Source organism: Schistocerca gregaria, chromosome 2, assembly GCF_023897955.1.
Source record: "Schistocerca gregaria isolate iqSchGreg1 chromosome 2, iqSchGreg1.2, whole genome shotgun sequence".
NCBI lineage: Eukaryota > Metazoa > Arthropoda > Insecta > Orthoptera > Acrididae > Schistocerca > Schistocerca gregaria.
The window spans coordinates 886,237,191-886,256,473 of record NC_064921.1 but is presented as its reverse complement, the minus strand read 5'-3'; the positions used below and the strand labels follow the sequence as shown (position 1 = coordinate 886,256,473).

The following is a 19,283-nucleotide window of genomic DNA, read 5'->3' as shown; positions in this document are numbered from 1 at the left end:
AGCATTGAGAACCAATACGCTGATCTCTGTCTACTGTTGCACCCTATAGAATATTCTGCAGCGGTTGCGCAAAGAAACGAAAACACCACGAGAAATGCATGCTTAAACGTAAAAGCAGATGGTAGCCAGGTCTGCAAGTTGCGCTGCTGCATTTGACCACGAACGTCACCTGTGCAGTTCCTCAACATGTTGTTAGTGTCGGTTGTGGCAAGAACAGTGTCTTTGCAGTTACGAGTGGCTCTGAGCGTTATGGGACTTAACATCTGAGGTCATCAGTACCCTAGAACTTAGAACTACTTAAACCCAACTAACCTAAGGACATCACACACATCCATGACCGAGGCAGGTTTCGAGCCTGCGACGTAGCGGTCGCGCGGTTTCAGACTATAGCGCCTAGAACCGCTCGGCCACAACGGCCGACAGTTACGAGTGCATTGTGTCGAAACTAATGAATTCTAACGTGGGCAGATTGTTCATACTCTACGCTTCCGTAACCAAGATACCAAAATGTTTAGTGCTTCAAGGAGGCACCGTATCGAAGTTTTGTACCGCGTACAGGGAAAGGGGATAAACATCATCCGCTAAGTCACAACGCGGACGAAATTACGTGTTCAGTGTTCGTGACAGTCGGTAACTGACGGAGATTGCGAAGAACAATAAGAGGACAACAGCTGCAAAAATACCTAAGCAGCTGAACCCTGTGAGCACCAAAACAACACGAAGAGAAACCCCTAAGCAAGGAATTACAGGACGAGCTGCATTTTATCTATTTCGAGACGACTGGAAGATGTTCTGACTGCCAACGCGTTTCATTCGCTGTATTAAGCATGGTAATGTTTTGCTCTTTTGGTGTTCTCGTATTTTTGTCAACTCCCTGTAAGCTCAAGCATTGCGATGTTTCTGGGGGAAACCAAACCTCTCGCTAAGAGTCAGCGTGATTTCTGGGAAAACCGCTTGTGTGAAACACCGCTTGCTTTACTCATTTATGATGTAGTGCAAACGAACGAGGCAGCTGAGCAGGTAACTTCTGTCTTTGTAGACTTAAAAATGGCGTTGGATACCGTCGCCTATGAAATAGCGCTAACTCCAAGGTACTATAATAGTGCCGGTAATGTTCCAAACATACATAACCGATTTAGCAGAGATGGTCAGCAGCATTGTTTGCTGACGATGCTTTAATCTATCAGAATCAATCAAATCGGGCCACACGCGTTAAGATATTTATCACACTGGGAGATGAGGCGATAAAATGCTGCTTCATGGAACGCATCGGTCGCTGGAGTATCCACTGAAATCGACGTCCTTGCATGTCTTTCTTCTGCTCGCCAAAGGTGAGAAAATAACACGGTGAAAGATCCGGGCAGTACGGAAGATGATGCGGTGTTTCCTAACCAAATAGCCGGCCGCGGTGGTCTAGCGGTTCCAGGCGCGCAGTCCGGAACCGCGCGACTGCTACGGTCGCAGGTTCGAATCCTGCCTCGGACATGGATGTGTGTGACGTACTTAGGTTAGTTAGGTTTAAGTAGCTCCAAGTTCTAGGGGACTGATGACCAAAGACGTTAAGTCCCATAGTGCTCAGAGCCATTTGAACCATTTGAACCTAACCAAATCACCGAAGTGCAGTCTTCGTCCAGTTGACAGTGTGGGGGCGGGTGTTACCGTGCAACGTGGTCATTCCGTCCTACAGCATTGACTTTATGACATACTTATTGTATGGGAAGGAGTACTGCAGTGGTAAGAGTCACCTTGCTTTCACTGCCAGCCGGTGCGGCCGAGCGGTTCTAGGCGCTACAGTCTGGAGCCGAGCGACCGCTACGGTCGAAGGTTCGAATCCTGCCTCGGGCATGGATGTGTGTGATGTCCTTAGGTTAGTAAGGTTTAATTAGTTCTAAGTTCTAGGCGACTGATGACCTCAGAAGTTAAGTCGCATAGTGCTCAGAGCCATTTGAACCATTTTGAGCAGTTTGTGCGGAGTGTCTTCATAGCGCTGCGAACTGATTGTGGTTCCATGCTCGATAAATCTGACGAGCAGAGGACCCCAACAGTCGAAAAAGGCCATCGGAACTTACTGGAACTTCTGTGAACAGCTTTGGATTTCTTTGGCGCAGTCATGTGAGATCTTGCACCTGTTGCCTTTGCCGTTTGCCCTCGGGCTATCGGAATGCTGTCAGTCGGAATCATCCTGTTGGGTGATAACGCCCGCCCTCACACTGCCAATCAGTCGAAGGCGGTGCTCCAGTGAGTTGGTTTGGAATTACAGCAGCACGCTTCGTACAGCCCGGAATTTCATTGTGTGATTTTCACGTCTTTGGCGATCTTAAGAAAGGCACTCTTAGACATCGGTTTCATTTGGACAAGGAAGTGCGGGTGCGTTTGTGCAGCCGTCAGCATCTGGCCACGTTCTACGAAACATCAATTGATAGTCTCGTCTCCCAGTGGGATGAATGTCTTAACGCGTGTGGCGATTACTTCTGATGGAACCGTTCCACGGTACCATTGGGGTAGATGTTCGGTTTTCTATTGATTGCCCCTCACACGTAAAAAAGCACATTGCCTCTGTACAGGAAATCGCATACCAGACGCTGGTGAGACCAGTTCTAGGATATTGTTTCAGCGTTAGGAGTTCTTATCAAACAGGCACAACAGAAGACATCCTACGAACCCAGACACACGTTGCCAGAATAGGATCGTAACAGGCCGGGATACCCCATACGAAAGCCAACTACTTGGGAAGCTTTGGAAGAAAAGCGACATTCTCGCCGAATCGTGTCGAATGAAGTTAATGGACCAGAGTTGCTGGAATACGCGGAGTCGTGCAACAATTCTGCTGCCACCATCGCAGTAACGGTTCAGATTTAAATAAGATAAAAAGTCTGAGTCGGTAGAAAATACTCCGATAATTTAGTTAAATCAAAGAAATGCCAGTTGAATTGTCGCACTACTCTCGCCAGTTGAAAGGTACAATACTTCTATAAATGAACCAATGGGTATAGTTCAGGTAATAATCGCGAAATATGCTCACCATCAACTACAAAATACTTGCACTTCTCATGAAATAATGTGGGAAAACGTGCGTATGCTGCAAAATGAGAGAATTAAAATCTGGGCTGCCTACGTTAACAAGTTACATTGTAATTAAACGTGCAAAACGTTTTTTTAGAAACAGGACATCGTTGGGATACGACAGTTTGATGCCTTTGTGTAAGTCTAGCGACTTGCCCCGTCTTCGCACGCGTAAGACTGAGATTCTACGGCCGGACGACCTTTTTATAAAATCTAGTGATACACACAGTCCTTCCTCATGAACGACCCTATCTGTCAGTGAAAACTGTATCAAAATCCCTACAACAATTTCTGAGATTAGCCCGCAAAGCTCTCCCGATTTGCGGCAGCTGCCACTTTACTGCTTTTCCGGCCAGATACCACCTCCCATCTACCTGAATAGCTCGTATCCTCCATGGTTGCCACAATATGTCCATCAGCAGGCCAATTGCATTTGCAAGCGGTAAAAATGTAGAAGTTTCACCTTCATCTTTAATTAGCAGTAATAAATTATATACACAAGCCTTCGCCAAGAATCAGTCTGTCTTTTAGCAGAAATGCTTCCAAAATTCCTCCAGTAGTTCCTGAGATTAGCCAAACAGAAAGAAAAATCGCTTCAGGTTTTTCTTTGTCTTCCACTACCCTTCCATTACATTATATCAATCGCCACAACATAGAGTTTTAGTACATTTAGTAACTTTTCCTGCCTATCTGTCAGTTCTTCTCACGATGATTCCCACAGACATATACACTCCTGGAAATGGAAAAAAGAACACATTGACACCGGTGTGTCAGACCCACCATACTTGCTCCGGATACTGCGAGAGGGCTGTACAAGCAATGATCACACGCACGGCACAGCGGACACACCAGGAACCGCGGTGTTGGCCGTCGAATGGCGGTAGCTGCGCACCATTTGTGCACCGCCGTCGTCAGTGTCAGCCAGTTTGCCGTGGCATACGGAGCTCCAACGCAGTCTTTAACACTGGTAGCATGCCGCGACAGCGTGGACGTGAACCGTATGTGCAGTTGACGGACTTTGAGCGAGGGCGTATAGTGGGCATGCGGGAGGCCGGGTGGTCGTACCGCCGAATTGCTCAACACGTGGGGTGTGAGGTCTAGACATTACATCGATGTTGTCGCCAGTGGTCGGCGGAAGGTGCACGTGCCCGTCGACCTGGGACCGGACCGCAGCGACGCACGGATGCACACCAGGACCGTAGGATCCTACGCAGTGCCGTAGGGGACCGCACCGCCACTTCCCAGAAAATTAGGGACACTGTTGCTCTTGGGGTATCGGCGAGGACCATTCGCAACCGTCTCCATGAAGCTGCGCTACGGTCCCGCACAAAGGGCCAACACCCGGCATCATGGTGTGGGGAGCGATCTCCTACACTGGCCGTACACCTCTGGTGATCGTCGAGGGGACACTGAATAGTGCATGGTACATCCAAACCGTCATCTAACCCATCGTTCTACCATTCCTAGACCGGGAAGGTAACTTGCTGTTCCAACAGGACAATGCACGTCCGCATGTATCCCGTGCCACCCAACGTGCTCTAGAAGGTGTAAGTCAACTACCCTGGCCAGCAAGATCTCCGGATCTGTCCGCCATTGAGCATGTTTGGGACTGGATGAAGCGTCGTCTCACGCAGTCTGCACGTCCAGCACGAACGCTGGTCCAACTGAGGCGCCAGGTGGAAATGGCATGGCAAGCCGTTCCACAGGACTACATCCAGCATCTCTACGATCGTCTCCATGGGAGAATAGCAGCCTGCATTGCTGCGAAAGGTGGATATACACTGTACTAGTGCCGACATTGTGCATGCTCTGTTGCCTGTGTCTATGTGCCTGTGGTTCTGTCAGTGTGATCATGTGATGTATCTGACCCCAGGAATGTGTCAATAAAGTTTCCCCTTCCTGGGACAATGAATTCACGGTGTTCTTATTTCAATTTCCAGGAGTGTATATAGAAGAATAAACAGTTAGGAAAAGATACACGAATAATAGGTGGGTGAAAGGCTAAAAGGCCTCTTGTCATAAATAGATTTTAAAAATGTGGCAATAAAGATAAAAATAAACATAAAATGCAGATAACATTATTTCAAGTGCCACAATTGACATTTAAAGTAGTTGTTGCTAACCGTTATGTTGCAAACCTCCAATGGTGGGTCGTTTTTTTTAAAAAAATAACTGAATTATTAATTATTTTACCCGTTAATAGTCGTCGTTGAGAATGGAAGCTGTGGATTAAATGATTTGAAGACCTACAGAAACCAACCACATTGTCAAACACTGTTTATGCGAAGCGGGATTTCGTACTTTCACCCTTCTTATACTGGCTGAATACAGGTTCATGTACACCGTCATTCGACACATTTGCAACTGTATTATGTTAACTGAAAGTGGGTGAAACGTTGAAAAACGCGACTTGTGCTGTATTTCTCCAGAGTAATTACTTATACATTTTAGACAGTTCACTGAAAGATCGATCACATCCCACATCCACACTTACAACGAAACGGCCTGGGAAAAAATAAAGACAAATTATTTATCCATATATTTTCTGCTTTCGATGCTATAATCACCAGGTAAGTTATACTTCAGTCTCAGTGGGAAGCTGTTTGTGATGATAGTTATGGTAACAATAATATTCATTATAACAACAAGACCGGACAATGCTTCTGAGACATTGTCTCTGAGCAAGCCCGTAGGACGTTGCTGGCTAATGGAATCTCACTTCACAGCACGCGAATGCTGTTTCATTCGCCTCCTGGTCGCTAAACGCGAGTCACACCTTGGTTCCAGTTGCTCCGAGGACGAGAGCAGATCACTCTCCTTGTTTTATGCGTCTTTGAGAGACATTAGAAAGGCATCCTGCTCTGCCAGTGTACATGAACAATTTCCTGACTTGGCCCCGAGCTATGGATGTTAAACGAATCATAGCGAACAGGATAGAATATGTAATTTATAGGTTAGTTGGACTTGTTAAGCTTTGTTTACGATACTTATTGCTAGATACATACTAGAATATTATAATAACAAGACGACGTGATTTACAGTAAAGTAACACACACTTAGGCCTACACTAGTTAGTAACATCTGTGTTGTGGTCTTACTTGGCGATTTACGAGAACTAAACCATTTACGGATCCACTGTTAGCTCTGGAGGAGAAAATTGTGCTCCGCAAATTCTCACATCTCATTTTCTGCCCCAGCAAAATCGCTTGGTGATCAATGAGCAACAGATACGGCAGAACAGAGGAGCAACTCATTGTCTGGTCTTACTCGTATGAGTTTTCAACTACTGTAGATTATTACCGTCTAGATTCATCCTCATTTCGCGATATTTTGCCCAGCTGGTCTGTTGTCAACCCCACACAGTTCCGTAAATTACAGAGATTCTGTATTGATCGCGTAGGGCCTTATAGTGCAAGAATTTTCCTTTCTGTTTCACAGACAAATTTTTAAGATGAACAGACGTTCTGACATTTGACTTTTCTCTTACAGACAAAGTTCCTGCTAGCAGTTGTCCTTGAAAAGAAGATTCGGACAGAATAACTGCCGTAATCCAGAGTAGAAATTTGAAGTCTTACGCTCTAAGCATACAGGTAAGTTTGCATGTATATTCACTCAGCGATGACGGCAGTGATAACGTATTTGCACTTTACCCAGTTTATTTCCATTAGTTTATTTCCTTCCCCATGACGTCCTCAGTTTCTTACTGTCCTGCGCCTGTCGCTTCAACTTGTGCACTTGCAACATCAAACTCTCCCGTACACTATGATACATATTTCGATGTTTGTATATTCTATCAATCTTTGTCTTCCGTTACCCTTCCACTACATTGTTTCCATTTCAACAACAGAGAGTGAAAAGTGGGAAGTCTGTTAGTGCTATGCAGCGATTGTTTCGTGCGCGGTATGTCGGTCGACATGAAGCTGTTCAGAGCCGTAGCACAATCCTCAGATGAGTGGAAAACTTCAGATCAAGTGGAAACATACTGGATAAGAAGCATTCTGACGTGAGACTCAGAGTAACGACACCAGAAAATGTTGAAAGGGTAAGGCAAGCGGCAGTCAAAAGTCCAGGACGGTCAACTAGACCTCATGCTAGTGAGTTACGAATCAGTCGTGAATCGGTTAGGCGAATTTTGCATAAAGAATTAAGATTCCATCCCTACAAAATGCTGATTGTTCAACAACTTAAGGAAACTGATTTTGCTGTACGAGAAGACTTCGCTTACAGAGTGTAAGTGGTTTCGGGATCGAATGAAAATGAAATTTTACTGATGAGCGATGAAGCTCATTTACATTTAAACGGAACAGTGAATAAGCAAAACCTACGTTACTGGGCTCCAGAGCATCAACACCTTATCTACCAGCGTCCTCTACACTCATAAGTAACTCTGGTGTGCTCTTGGCTCTGTTGGCATTATTTGACCTTTTTTTTTTAAGAGAACGAGGCCACAGTTATTGTTAATTCGGTTCGTTACATTCGTATGCTTGAAATATTCTTGAAACCAGAACTGAGAAGACGACGAATCCCTTTAAAACATTCGGCAGGATGGGGCAACATTGTACACCGCAAACACTTGAATGGCAGTTCTTAGACGCAAGTTTCCTGGCTGGATTATCTCACGTTTTGGCAATATTCCTTGGCCTCCCAGGTCTCCCAACTCGTCAGTATGTGACTTTTTTTCTGTGGAGGTACCTTAAGAACTGTGTCTATAACCACAAACCACGAAATTTGGTCGAGTTGAAGAATGCAATCATTCAAGAAATTGCTGCCATTCCTGCAGAGATTTTAGTCCGTGTGATGGAAGATTTTGAGAAGAGACTTGAGTCCTGCATTCAAACTGATGGACATCACCTTGAGGACATTATTTTTCACAAATAACTTTGTTAACTAAAATGGCAAATAATGAGCTTTGATTTTGTGTAAATAAACATGCACTAATTTTAAAGTTGGCTCAGTATTATTTCATTAAAAACCGTCCATCTCCTGTGTGTCACCCTGCACATGTACATCATATCTACTGATTTCCGTCCCATTCGAATAATTCCTTCGTGGTGCGTCGTTTGTAGAGTGTATTTGCACTGATGAATTTTTCTTGGGTTATCAGCTACCCCGAGAATATGTCATAAAGATTCGTCGAGAAAGTCTGAATTCGCATGTACTTGCACTACTGTAACTGGCATTTGTCTCTATTCGCGAGATTTTCTGTATCGTTCTCCCTCTATTAAACCTTCACGCCTACGATCCGCAGATCCTTACTCAGATCACGTCGATGATGCCTTGTCACCTGTATCTGATTGTCGCTTGTCTGTCTTTAGCATTCGCTGTCACAGTACTGAGGTTTGCCTCTGGGTGCCAGTATAACATCAGCTGAGCTTACACAGTCACTTGCCACTTCATGTCAAGCTTAACTGAAAAGGCCACACACGAGCACCTCTCGTCTCGCAACGCCGCATCGGCAAATACAAGCCGGAGGATGCAGCGTTCTGTAATGGACCGGTTGCTACGATGTTGCTACATTGCGCTGTCGCCAATGGCGCCTTGTGGCTGATCACAGAATGTTTCGGTTTAACTACGTCGACACACTGCCGAACAGAGCTCGTAAAACACTGCAGTTCATACGACTCGACAAGACAACAGTAAACAGAGTAAGCCTTCTTCTATGTAGATACCGCACTCATTCATGGAAGAGCAAAACGCGCCTTGCCTTTCCAGGTGAGCATAGTATTAGTTCCAAACTCAGATTTACTTCTTATGATATGTTTGCCTATTAGGAAGCTTTTTAATAAAAGTGGTAGTAATACCCACTTAGGTCTCGACAAAAATTTTATTTACTCGATTTAGACCTCAGGTGGGACTGACGAATGACACCAAAAAAGTGCAAAGAAGGGCAGCTCATTTTGTATTATCGCGAAATAGGGGAGATAGTGCCACAGCCATGATACATGAATTGGAGTGGCAATTACTAAAACTAAGGCGTTTTTTGTTGCGACGGAATCTTCTCATGAAATTTAAATCACCAGTTTTTTTCACCGATTGTGAAAACATTCTGTAGGCACCCACCTACATAGGGAGAAATGAGCTTGAAGGTGGTTCATTGAACCCTCTGCCGGGCATTTTATTGTGAATAGCAGAGTAATCACGTAGATGTAGATGTAGGCCTCCTTTTGTCCACGAAAGTAACTGCTCGTGATTTAACTTCTTATTTTTCCATTAATTTTTCATCCGATCAGAGTGTTGTTGTTTCCAAGCTTCTAACCACCTTGTTCCAGTTTTATTATCGACTTTCTATGGAGATAGGAATCTAAAACCATCTTCCTGTTCAGAATTTCAAGTTCCTCAGTCTTCATCTCTTTCCGATTATTACTGATTTAATGGAGCACCTTGCACTAGGCAGATTTGATCCGGTTGACATCTCCAAAAATTCTCTGGGGTACCCTGTTCTTATTCATTCGAACCAGATTGTTGTAAATTATCATTCTCTGTTCTCCCAGACAGGCATTGGGCCGCGTATAAACAATCTCGTATTGTTACTCTACCATAGTGCTGTAACTTTACTTGAGAGAAGAAAGATATCTTACTGTACACGTCTTTAGTCAACTGAAAGGTTATCCCCATCTTCCTTGCCTTGAGTTTATTAGCCTGCCTGTAAGGTCGGCCTCTGTATTACCTCACACATTTACACATTTATTCAAATTTACTGATTCTCCCTTTTTTATCTATGTGCAGTTTTCACATGGATTTTAATACCTACTCCGAATTTTTCTTTTGTTTCCTTTACTGCTTGCTCAATACACAGATTGAATAACATCGGGGAGAGGCTACAACCCGTCTCACTCCCTTCCCAACCCCTGCTTCCTTTTCATGTCCCTCGACTCTTGTAACTGCCATCTGGTTCAAAATGGTTCAAATGGCTCTGCGCACCATGGGACTTAACTTCTGAGGTCATCAGTCCCCTAGAACTTAGGACTACTTAAACATAACTAACCTAAGGACATCACACACATCCATACCCTAGGCAGGATCCGAACCTGCGACCGTAGCGGTCGCGCGGTTCCAGACTGTAGCACCAAGAACCGCTCGGCCACTCCGGCCGGCTGCCATCTGGTTTCTGTACAAAATGTAAATAGCCTTTCGCTCCCTGTATTTTACTCCTACCACCTTTACAATCAACTACAACATAAATCATTGACACATTTCAAATAATATTTTAGAACAACATACTTAAATACCTTTGTTTACCACAGGCTCTAAGTAACAGGTTAGGCTCTGTTATTGAAGCCACGCAAATGAGGTAGCAAGTTACGGTCCACAATTCTACTTTGCCGTATAACACGTGCCGTGACGAGGAAAAAGAAGAATCCAGCTAATTAATTGAAAGTCACTACTTGGATCCAGTATTTGACAATGCGCTCAAAATCAACAGGCAAAGGTGAGAGTCGAGTTTACACTTGCAAAGAGCACGCGCAGAACAAGAGCATAAGGTGAACATTAAATAAACTGCTCCTTGCTCAGTCATTTGCACACTGACGAAACAAATAATCTTCGCTGAATTACTGTAGAAGACGGAATGCCCAGTTGCTATCAAATAACGCAAAATCACGGTCAAAATGTCTTACTTTAAGTCCGACGACATCCGTAGGACAAGAGTTTGTGAACAACCAGGCCTCATCCCCTTTGAGCCGTCTGCGACCAAGACAGTAACATTGGTTGCTATCACGGCCTTAACGATGCATCACACCTGACGCGAGTCACGCCAAACATCAACAAAACGGCGCGGCTTCCTGTAAGTTCCCGGACGTCCGCAATTAGAGTTGCTCCTCCAGGCCGACGCTCTCTTGCAAACACGGGAGGCAGCCGGCCGCAGCTAGAGAGCCTGTATAGGGAGAGAGTGGCCAACCGGACGATACGGCAGCCATTTTTTTGCCAACTGCGGGCGGGACTTTTGAATGGCCAGTAGTGGAGTACACACTCACCGAATCAAAAGCACAAGACACTATGGCGCGCCCGCATCTGGTGGTCGTGCGGTAGCGTTCCCGCTTCCCACGCCCGGGTTCCCGGGTTCGATTCCCGGCGAGGTCAGGGATTTTCTCTGCCTCGTGATGGCTGGGTGTTGTGTGATGTCCTTAGGTTAGTTAGGTTTAAGTAGTTCTAAGTTCTAGGGGACTGATGACCATAGATATTAAGTCCCATAGTGCTCAGAGCCATTTGAACCAATATGGCGAAATCATTTGTTAAATGCCTTTCTTTACAGCTATACTATACTCATAGGAGCCTACTACGTACAGCACAGGAAAATTTGATACAGTGGCTGTAAAAATTATTCGTTACTTGCATTTATCTCCTGTTTACGAGACATATTGCAATTAAAGTAACGTAAATAAAAAAATATAGTGTATAGCATTTGTTTTGTATCGGAAGTGCATAACGCTGAAGATTTAACGTACCTGTATTATGTCAGATGAATGAAAGTCGTATCAGTACTTCTTGTCACGTCTTCAAAATTTTTGCATGTCACAAGTAAACAACTGCTTACGACTTGCCGTAGATAACAAACGAAAAAGATTACAAAAATCAGGTAATGTTAAATGTAGGCTACTGTAATAACGACCAAATATAAGAAGAAAACTACCGTATCCCCCCTACCCCACAGTAAGTAGGCCTATTAAAAACAGTCTTCAAGAGTACCAACAATTATTTACTACGAATAATGTTTCAGCAACAACGACAATTGCGGAAAACGTGCTTACAACTTGCCTGCATCAACAGCCAGCCAATAATACTCACTTACTTCGCATAGATAAGAGTACTTGGTTGGTTTCCACAAGGCTCCTGTTTGATTTGTCAGCTCTGTTGACTGCGACTGCCCGCTGCTTTCGTCTTTCTTTATTGCGTGGAAATGCTAACATGCGAAATCCACCTTCGCCACTATTGGAACAACCAAATGCAGCACAACCTGGCATCGTTTACGAACATCAGCAGAACGAATTACAGCTGTCAAAAACAATACTGTACGATTACTAACATGCTTACTTCAAACATGTAGGCCTACCGACTTCATCACAAAACGCTTCATTATTTCAACTCGTATTTAAGATCGCAAACCCTGATTACGTACTAAAAACGATATACAACTAAAACGAACATGCATGTACAACGCATAACAAGTCTCTCAATAATTCAAATACCTTTTAATCGTTTCCAAAAGTCCTCTGAACTTCAATTCAACTCAAAAGCACGGCGAACATAAGAAGTGCGAGAGACGTTTGGCAGAAAACTGGCGTCAAAGCTAATCAAACCAATCACGGGCAACTTCGCCTATGGCCACTCTCTCTGTATACAGGCTCTCTAGCCGCAGCAACTCCACATCGCCCTCTGGCAAGGGTAAGAAAACAGCACAGCGCGAAGCGGAAATTTCAAAAAGAACGCGCTACAGACAAGGAGGAAACGCGGAGAACCAACCGTGATATTTCGTCACGGTTCACATTACTTGTAAAATTTAAAGCGAAAGACATGGGGTGCATGCAGTATATAATTAATGCAAGAATAATCAACCTAAGTCACTAACAAATTTATTGCACTGCAAATGATATGAACTGTTGTTATTTTTCTCAAAAGCAAGCTACTATTTTCTATTGCATGCGTCCCACATCTTTCGCTTTAAATTTTAGAAGTACTGTCATAGCTATTAAAAATCCACAGACACACATTTTCAGGACTATGTCTGGGGTTAGGAACCTGTATGGGATCTCCGGGAGGGGCCTGCCAAGACGGAGGTGAGCATGAGAAAAAGACTGGATAACCAACGAAAGGATAACGTCCTGCAAGTCTCGGCGTGGACTGCCAGAAGTTTGAACGTCGTAAGGAAGCTAGAAAATCTGAAAAGGGTAATGCTAAGGCTGTATCTAGATATAGTGAAGTGAAATGGAAGGAAGACAAGGATTTCTTGTCACAAAGAGCATAGGGTAATATCAGCAGCTGCACAAAATGATATAATGGGAGTAGGATTCGCTATGAATACGAAGGTAGGACAGAGACTGAGTTACTGCGAACAGTTCAGTGATAGGGTTATTCCCATCAGAATCGACAGCAAACCAACACCGACAACTGTAGTTCAGGTGTACATGACAACGTCGCAAGCAGAAAATGAACAGAACACAGAAATTATATGAGGATATTGAACGGGTAATTCAGTTCTTAAAGGGAGATGAAATCCTGCCATGTGGTCGCAAGGGAGGGAGTAGGAAAGAAATGGTAATAAAACCCTGTTCGAGAATCACAAGAGGATATGGTATACTTGGAAAATACCGGGAGGTACGGGAAGATATTAGTTAGATTACTTCACGGTGAGTCAGAGATTCAGAAATGAGATATTTGATTGTAAGGCGTACCCAGGAACGGATATAGTCTCAGATAACAGTTTAGTAATGGTGATGAGTACGCTGAAGTTTAAGACACTAGTCAATAAGAATCAGTGCGCAAATGATCTACTATGAATCGATTGACATATCGTGACGTCACGTGTGCTGCACTGCTGTTGAAATAGCTCGTTAATATTTTATAAATTTTAGACTTCATTTACATATTTTAAAGTTTCTTTGTGTTAATATTTGCCGTAAAAGTAACTTATTAGTGGATTTTCGTTGATCTCAGTCTTTCTTCCTGTGTTATTGACTCGAGTGGTCTATTATTTGTGAGTGTGCTTTCGTCGTTCGTGTAAGCCTTGCGCCTCAGTAGTGTGTTTACATTTTGCGGAGTGCACTGCAGCTGTAGCGGTTGTAAGCTAAGTACTGACAAACTTATTTGTGCTCTGTAATACAGTTATTAAATTTAATAGATTTCACCGATGTTGGGTGCCGTTTGTGGCGAAATAACGACTTAATAAACTTTTGTAATCGTTCGCTCGCTGTGTTTTAGAGAGTTTTCAGTGTCGTTAGTAATTTTCGTGCTTTAGGTTTCAACTGACGTTTATTATTCTTTCTAGTGAAATATTTCAGTAAAATTTTCAAATAGTGTTTTAACTTTGCTTGGTGTTACAGTGGTAGTTTCAATTTTTTGGTTGTAGCTAATAATTTTGGTGGAGTTACAATGCGCAAAGTAGGAACTAGATAGGTTGAGGAGGGTGAACGGTGGTGGGTAATAGGAACTGGCAGTTGGCAAGAAGGTAGCTAGGAAGAGGAGGTATTCAGACAGTTTTACTTTGCATACATGCAATAGATACGACCAACTGTCAGAGTTGAGTGGAGAGGAGCCTCGTGTAGCCGTAGATGTAGGTAACTTGCAGCAGTTCTCAGCAATTAGGAGGCCTAGGTTAGTTGCAAAGTCTAGCAGAAAGAAGGTTCTGCCGCTAGGTAGTTCCCACGGTAGAGGTGTGGGACAGCAGTTGCAGGAAGTGTTGGGGAGTGAGTACCAGGTCACCAGCATTGTGAAACCTAGTGCAGGGTTGGCTCAGGTGACTGAAAGCATAGGGGAGTTACGCAAGAATTTTACGAAAGAGGATCAGGTAGTGATAGTGGGTGGAGCAGGGAACAGTCTCGATAGGGTCGGGGAATATGATGTCAGTGGTGACTTGGTTAATATAGCTACTCAAACTGGTGGCACTAATGTGCATTTCGTGCAACTGTTTCAGCGTCATGATCGGCCTCACCTTAATGCGGCTGTTAGGCGCGTTAATGTGGGGCTGGGGAGGTCTCTGACGGCAGAGGGCATGGATCACATCTCAGTGGTGCCAGTTGGGTCGATCAGTAGATAGGGTTTCACTAGACATGGCCTGCACATCAATAGATATGGGAAGGGGAGGCTGGATAAGCTTTTAGGTGACATTGTAGTGGGTGGTATCACTCATGGAAAAATTCATATAGTAGTTGGTGTTAGAGCTGCACCTTTTTTAGACTGAAGTCAGCTGAGAGGTATACCTGCTTAAAGGAAGTGCCTCTAACTAAGGGCTCACCTCCAGAGGATGTAATGTTTCCAAGTAGAGAAGGAATTAGCATATTTCATCAAAATATAAAAGGTATTAGAGATAAAGTTAGTGAACTGCTAATAGATGTTAACTCTGAAATTACTGATAGATCAGAGCACCACTTAAATAATTTGATAATTCAGAGGCTTCCTTTACCAGGCTACAGATTAGCTGGCTGTTTCTCAAGGAGTTACTTGCGGGGTGGGAGAGTGGCTCTGTATGTAAAAAAACAGTATTTAATTTGAGTCCATAGACGTATCACGACACTGCACTGAACAGATATTTGAAATTTGTGTAGCATTAGTTGAATTTAGTGAAACTAAACTTGTAATTGTGGTTTATAGGTTCCCTAACTCCGACTTCAGAGCATTTTTGCTTGAGCTAGAGAGGGTACTTGATTCACTTTGTAGGAAGTACCAGAAAGTAGTTCTATGTGGTGACATCAATATTAATTTTGTAGATGATTGTGCAAGAAAAAGGATGCCTTTCCGGGATTAACGTCTGAGACAATAATCAAATCAGTGAAGGCTAAGGACTCTCATGGTTGTGATGGAGTGTCTAGCAGAATATTAACGTACTGTGCTGCACATGTTAGCCCTGTATTTAGCCATATTTGTAATTTCTCCTTTAGGAATGGTCAGTTTCCTGAGCGATTAAAGTACTCAGTAGGAAAGCCGCTTTATGAAAAGGGAGAAAGGGATAATGTAGATAATTTTAGACCTATTTCTATGCCATCAGTGTTTGCAAAAGTTATCGAAAAGGCTGTATATGTAATGTTAATTGATCATTTTATATCACACGATTTGCTATCATACGCACAGTTCGGCTTTAGAACTCGTTTGACAACTAAAAATGCTATATTCTCTTCTCTCTGTGAGGTACTGGATGGGCAAAACAAAAAGTTTCGAACGCTTGGCGTATTTTTTGATTTGACAAAGGCATTTGACTGTGTTGATCACACAATATTGCTCCAGAAGTTGGACCATTACGGAGTAAGAGGAGTAGCTCACAATTGGTTCACTTCTTTCTTTAGCAATAGGCAGCAAAAGGTCATGATTCACAATGTTGATAACGGCTGTGATGTGGGATCTGAGTGTGGTACTGTCAAGGGGGAGGGGGGGGGGGGGTGCTCCAGGGATCGGTGTTGGGGCCGCTCCTGTTCCTTATTTATATAAATGATATGCCCTCTAGTATTACGGGTAACTCTAAAATATTTCTGTTTGCTGATGACACTAGCTTGCTAGTAAATGATGTTGTGTGCAAAATTGGTTCGGTTTCAAGTAGAGCAGGACAAGACCTCAGTTAAATTACAGCAAGATTCAGTTTTTACAGTTCCTAACACACAATTCAACAAAACCTTACGTTTTAATCTCACAGAACCGGCATATGATTAGTGAAACTGAACAGTTCAAATTCCTAGGTGTTCAGATAGATAGTAAGCTGTCGTGAAAAGCCCACGTCCAGAATCTTGTACAAAGACTTAATACTGCCATTTTCACTATTCGAACGGTGAGTGAGTGATATTTCGACACGTAAATTAGTCTACTTTGCTTATTTTCATTCACTTATGTCGTATGGTGATATTTTTGGCTCAGAAACGGGCGGTTCGGGCAATAAGTGGTGTGAGTTCACGAACCTCTTGTCGACCTCTTTTCACGAGTCTCGGTATTTTGACATTGGCCTCTCAATATGTATATTCCTTACGTTCGTTTCTTATTACCAATATTAGTTTATTCCCAACAATAAGCAGATTTCACTCGGTTAATACTCGGCAGAAATCAAACCTCCATTTGGATCGAACTTCCTTAACTCTTGTGCAAAAAGGTGTGCAGTATACTGCTGCAACCATTTTCAATAAGCTGCCACTCGAATTAAAAAATCTTAGCAGTAACCCACGCGCTTTCAAATCTAAACTGTAGAGTTTCCTCATAGGTCACTCCTTCTATCCTGTCGAGGAGTTCCTTGAAAAATTAAGCTGGTTCTCATTGTATTGTTGATAGCGTTTGTTTAAACTTATGGACTGATGTTCTTTCAGGTTCATGAACATTTATTTTTATCTGTTATTACTTTTTATGTTGTAAGTTCATGAACTTACACGTTCCTAGATCTTGGAGATTTGCCCCTCAATTTGGTCCTACGGAACTTGACATTTAAATAAATAAATGAGTGGGATACGGAAGCACTAATAAATGAAGAGATACGATTGAAGTTCTCTGAGGCTATAAAGACTGTGATAACGAATAGATCAGTAGGCAGTACCGTTAAAGAGAAATGGACATCTCTAAAGATGGCAATCGCAGAAGTTAGACAGAAAACCGTAGGTACAAGTAAGACAACAGCGAAGAAACCATGGATAACAGATGAAATACTGCAGCTGATCGACGAAAAAAGAAAGTGCAAAAATGTTCAGGGATATTTGAGGACACAGAAATAGAAGGAACTTAGGAACAAGGTAAATAGGAAATGCAGGGAAGTTAGGGTGAAATGGCTGCATGAAAAATGTGAAGAAATCGAAAAAGAAATTATTCTCGAAAGAACGGATTCAGCATGTAGGAAAGTCAAAACAACCTTCGGTGAAATTAAAAGCAAGGGCGGTAACATTAATTCAGTGGGAGGAATTCCAGTGTTAAATGCAGAGGAGAGAGTGGATAGGTGGAAAGAGTACACTGAGAGGAGGATTTGTTTGATGAGGTGATGGAAGAAGAAACAGGACTCGACAGCGAAGAAATAGAGGATCCAGTATTAGAAACAGAATTTGAAAAAGCTTTGGAAGACTTAAATCAGAAAAAAGCAAAAGGGTTAGATAACATTCCATCGGAATTTCTAAAATCATTGGAGAAAGTGGCAACAAAACGACTACTTGGGTTGGTATTTAGAACATACGAAACCGGCGATATACCATCAGACTTTCTGAAAAACATCATCCACACAATTCCGAAGACAGCAAGAGCCGACAACTGCTAGAACTATCGCAGGATCGGCTTAACCTATCATACATCCAAGTTGCTGACAAGAATAACATACTTAAGAATGGAATGACAATTGAGAGTGTGTTATTTGACGATCATGGCTATATGAAAGAGAAACGCACCAGAGAGACAATTCTGACGTTGCGGTTGATAACGGAAGCAGACTGAAGAAAAATCGAGATACGTTCATAGGATTTTTTGACCTGGAAAAAGCGTTCGACAATCTAAAATGGTGCAAGATCTCCGAAATTTTGAAAAATAGGGGTAAGCTGTAGGAAAAGGCGGGGAATATACAACATGTACAAGATCCAAGAGGAACAGTAAGACTGGAAAACTAAGAACGAATTGCTCAGATTAAGACGCTTGTTAGACAGGGATGTAGTCTTTCGCCCCTACTGTTTAATATATACATCGAAGAAGCAAAGAGGGCAATAAAAGAAAGGTTCAAGATCGGGATTAAAATTCATAGTGAAATGATATCAATGATAAGATTCGCTGACGACATTACTATCCTGAACGAAAGTGCAAAAGAATTGCAGGATGTGTTGAATAGAATGAACAGTCTAATAAGTACAGGATATAGATTGGAAGTAAATCGAAGAAAGACGAAGTAATGAGAGGTAGGAGAAATGAGAACAACGAGAAACTTAACATGAGGATTGGTGATCACGAAGCAAATGAAGTTAAAGATTCTGCTACCTGTTCAGCAAAATAACCCATGACTGACGGAGCAAGGAGGACATAAAAAGCAGACTAGCTCTAGCAAAAATAGTATTTCTGGCCAAGAGAAGTCAACTAGTATCAAATATAGGTCTTAATCTGAGGAAGAAAACTCTGGGAATGTACGTTTGGCGCATATGGCAGTGAAACGTGGATTATGGGAAGAGAATCGAAGCATTTGAGCTGTGGTGCTACAGAATCATGTTGAAAATTAGGTGGTGTGATAAGGTAAGAAATGAGGAGGCCCGCCGCAGAATCGGTGAGGAATGGAAAACACTGACAAGGAGAAGGGACAGGATGATAGGACATCTACTAAGGCATCAGGGGATAACTTCCATGGTACTAGAGGGAGTTGTAGAAGGTAAAAACTACAGAGGAAGAGAGAGATTGGAATATAGCCAGCAAATAATTGAGGACGCATGTTGCAATTGCTACTCTGAGAGGAAAAGACTGGCACAAGAGAGGAATTCGTGGCGTTCACCTCAAACTAGTCAGAAGACTAATGACTACAAAAATGAAAAAAGTAAAAAAGAAAAGAGAAAATTATTCTATATGTTTAATCGTTTAAAAAA

At 42.9% G+C, this 19,283-nt stretch overlaps 1 protein-coding gene across 3 annotated transcripts in view; it reads left to right on the top strand.

Moving 5' to 3' along the window:
• Nucleotides 1-19,283, top strand: part of LOC126335314 (acyl-CoA Delta-9 desaturase-like) — a 251,487-nt gene that overhangs the window by 135,213 nt on the left and 96,991 nt on the right. For 2 of the 3 annotated variants that reach the window (XM_049998462.1, XM_049998461.1), the window contains exon 2: nt 6,553-6,653. The gene's annotated coding sequence lies outside the window, so the exon portion shown is untranslated. Of the gene's footprint in view, nt 1-6,552; nt 6,654-13,756; nt 13,848-19,283 lie in introns of those variants that run through there. The other variant, XM_049998463.1, reaches the window with a different exon arrangement.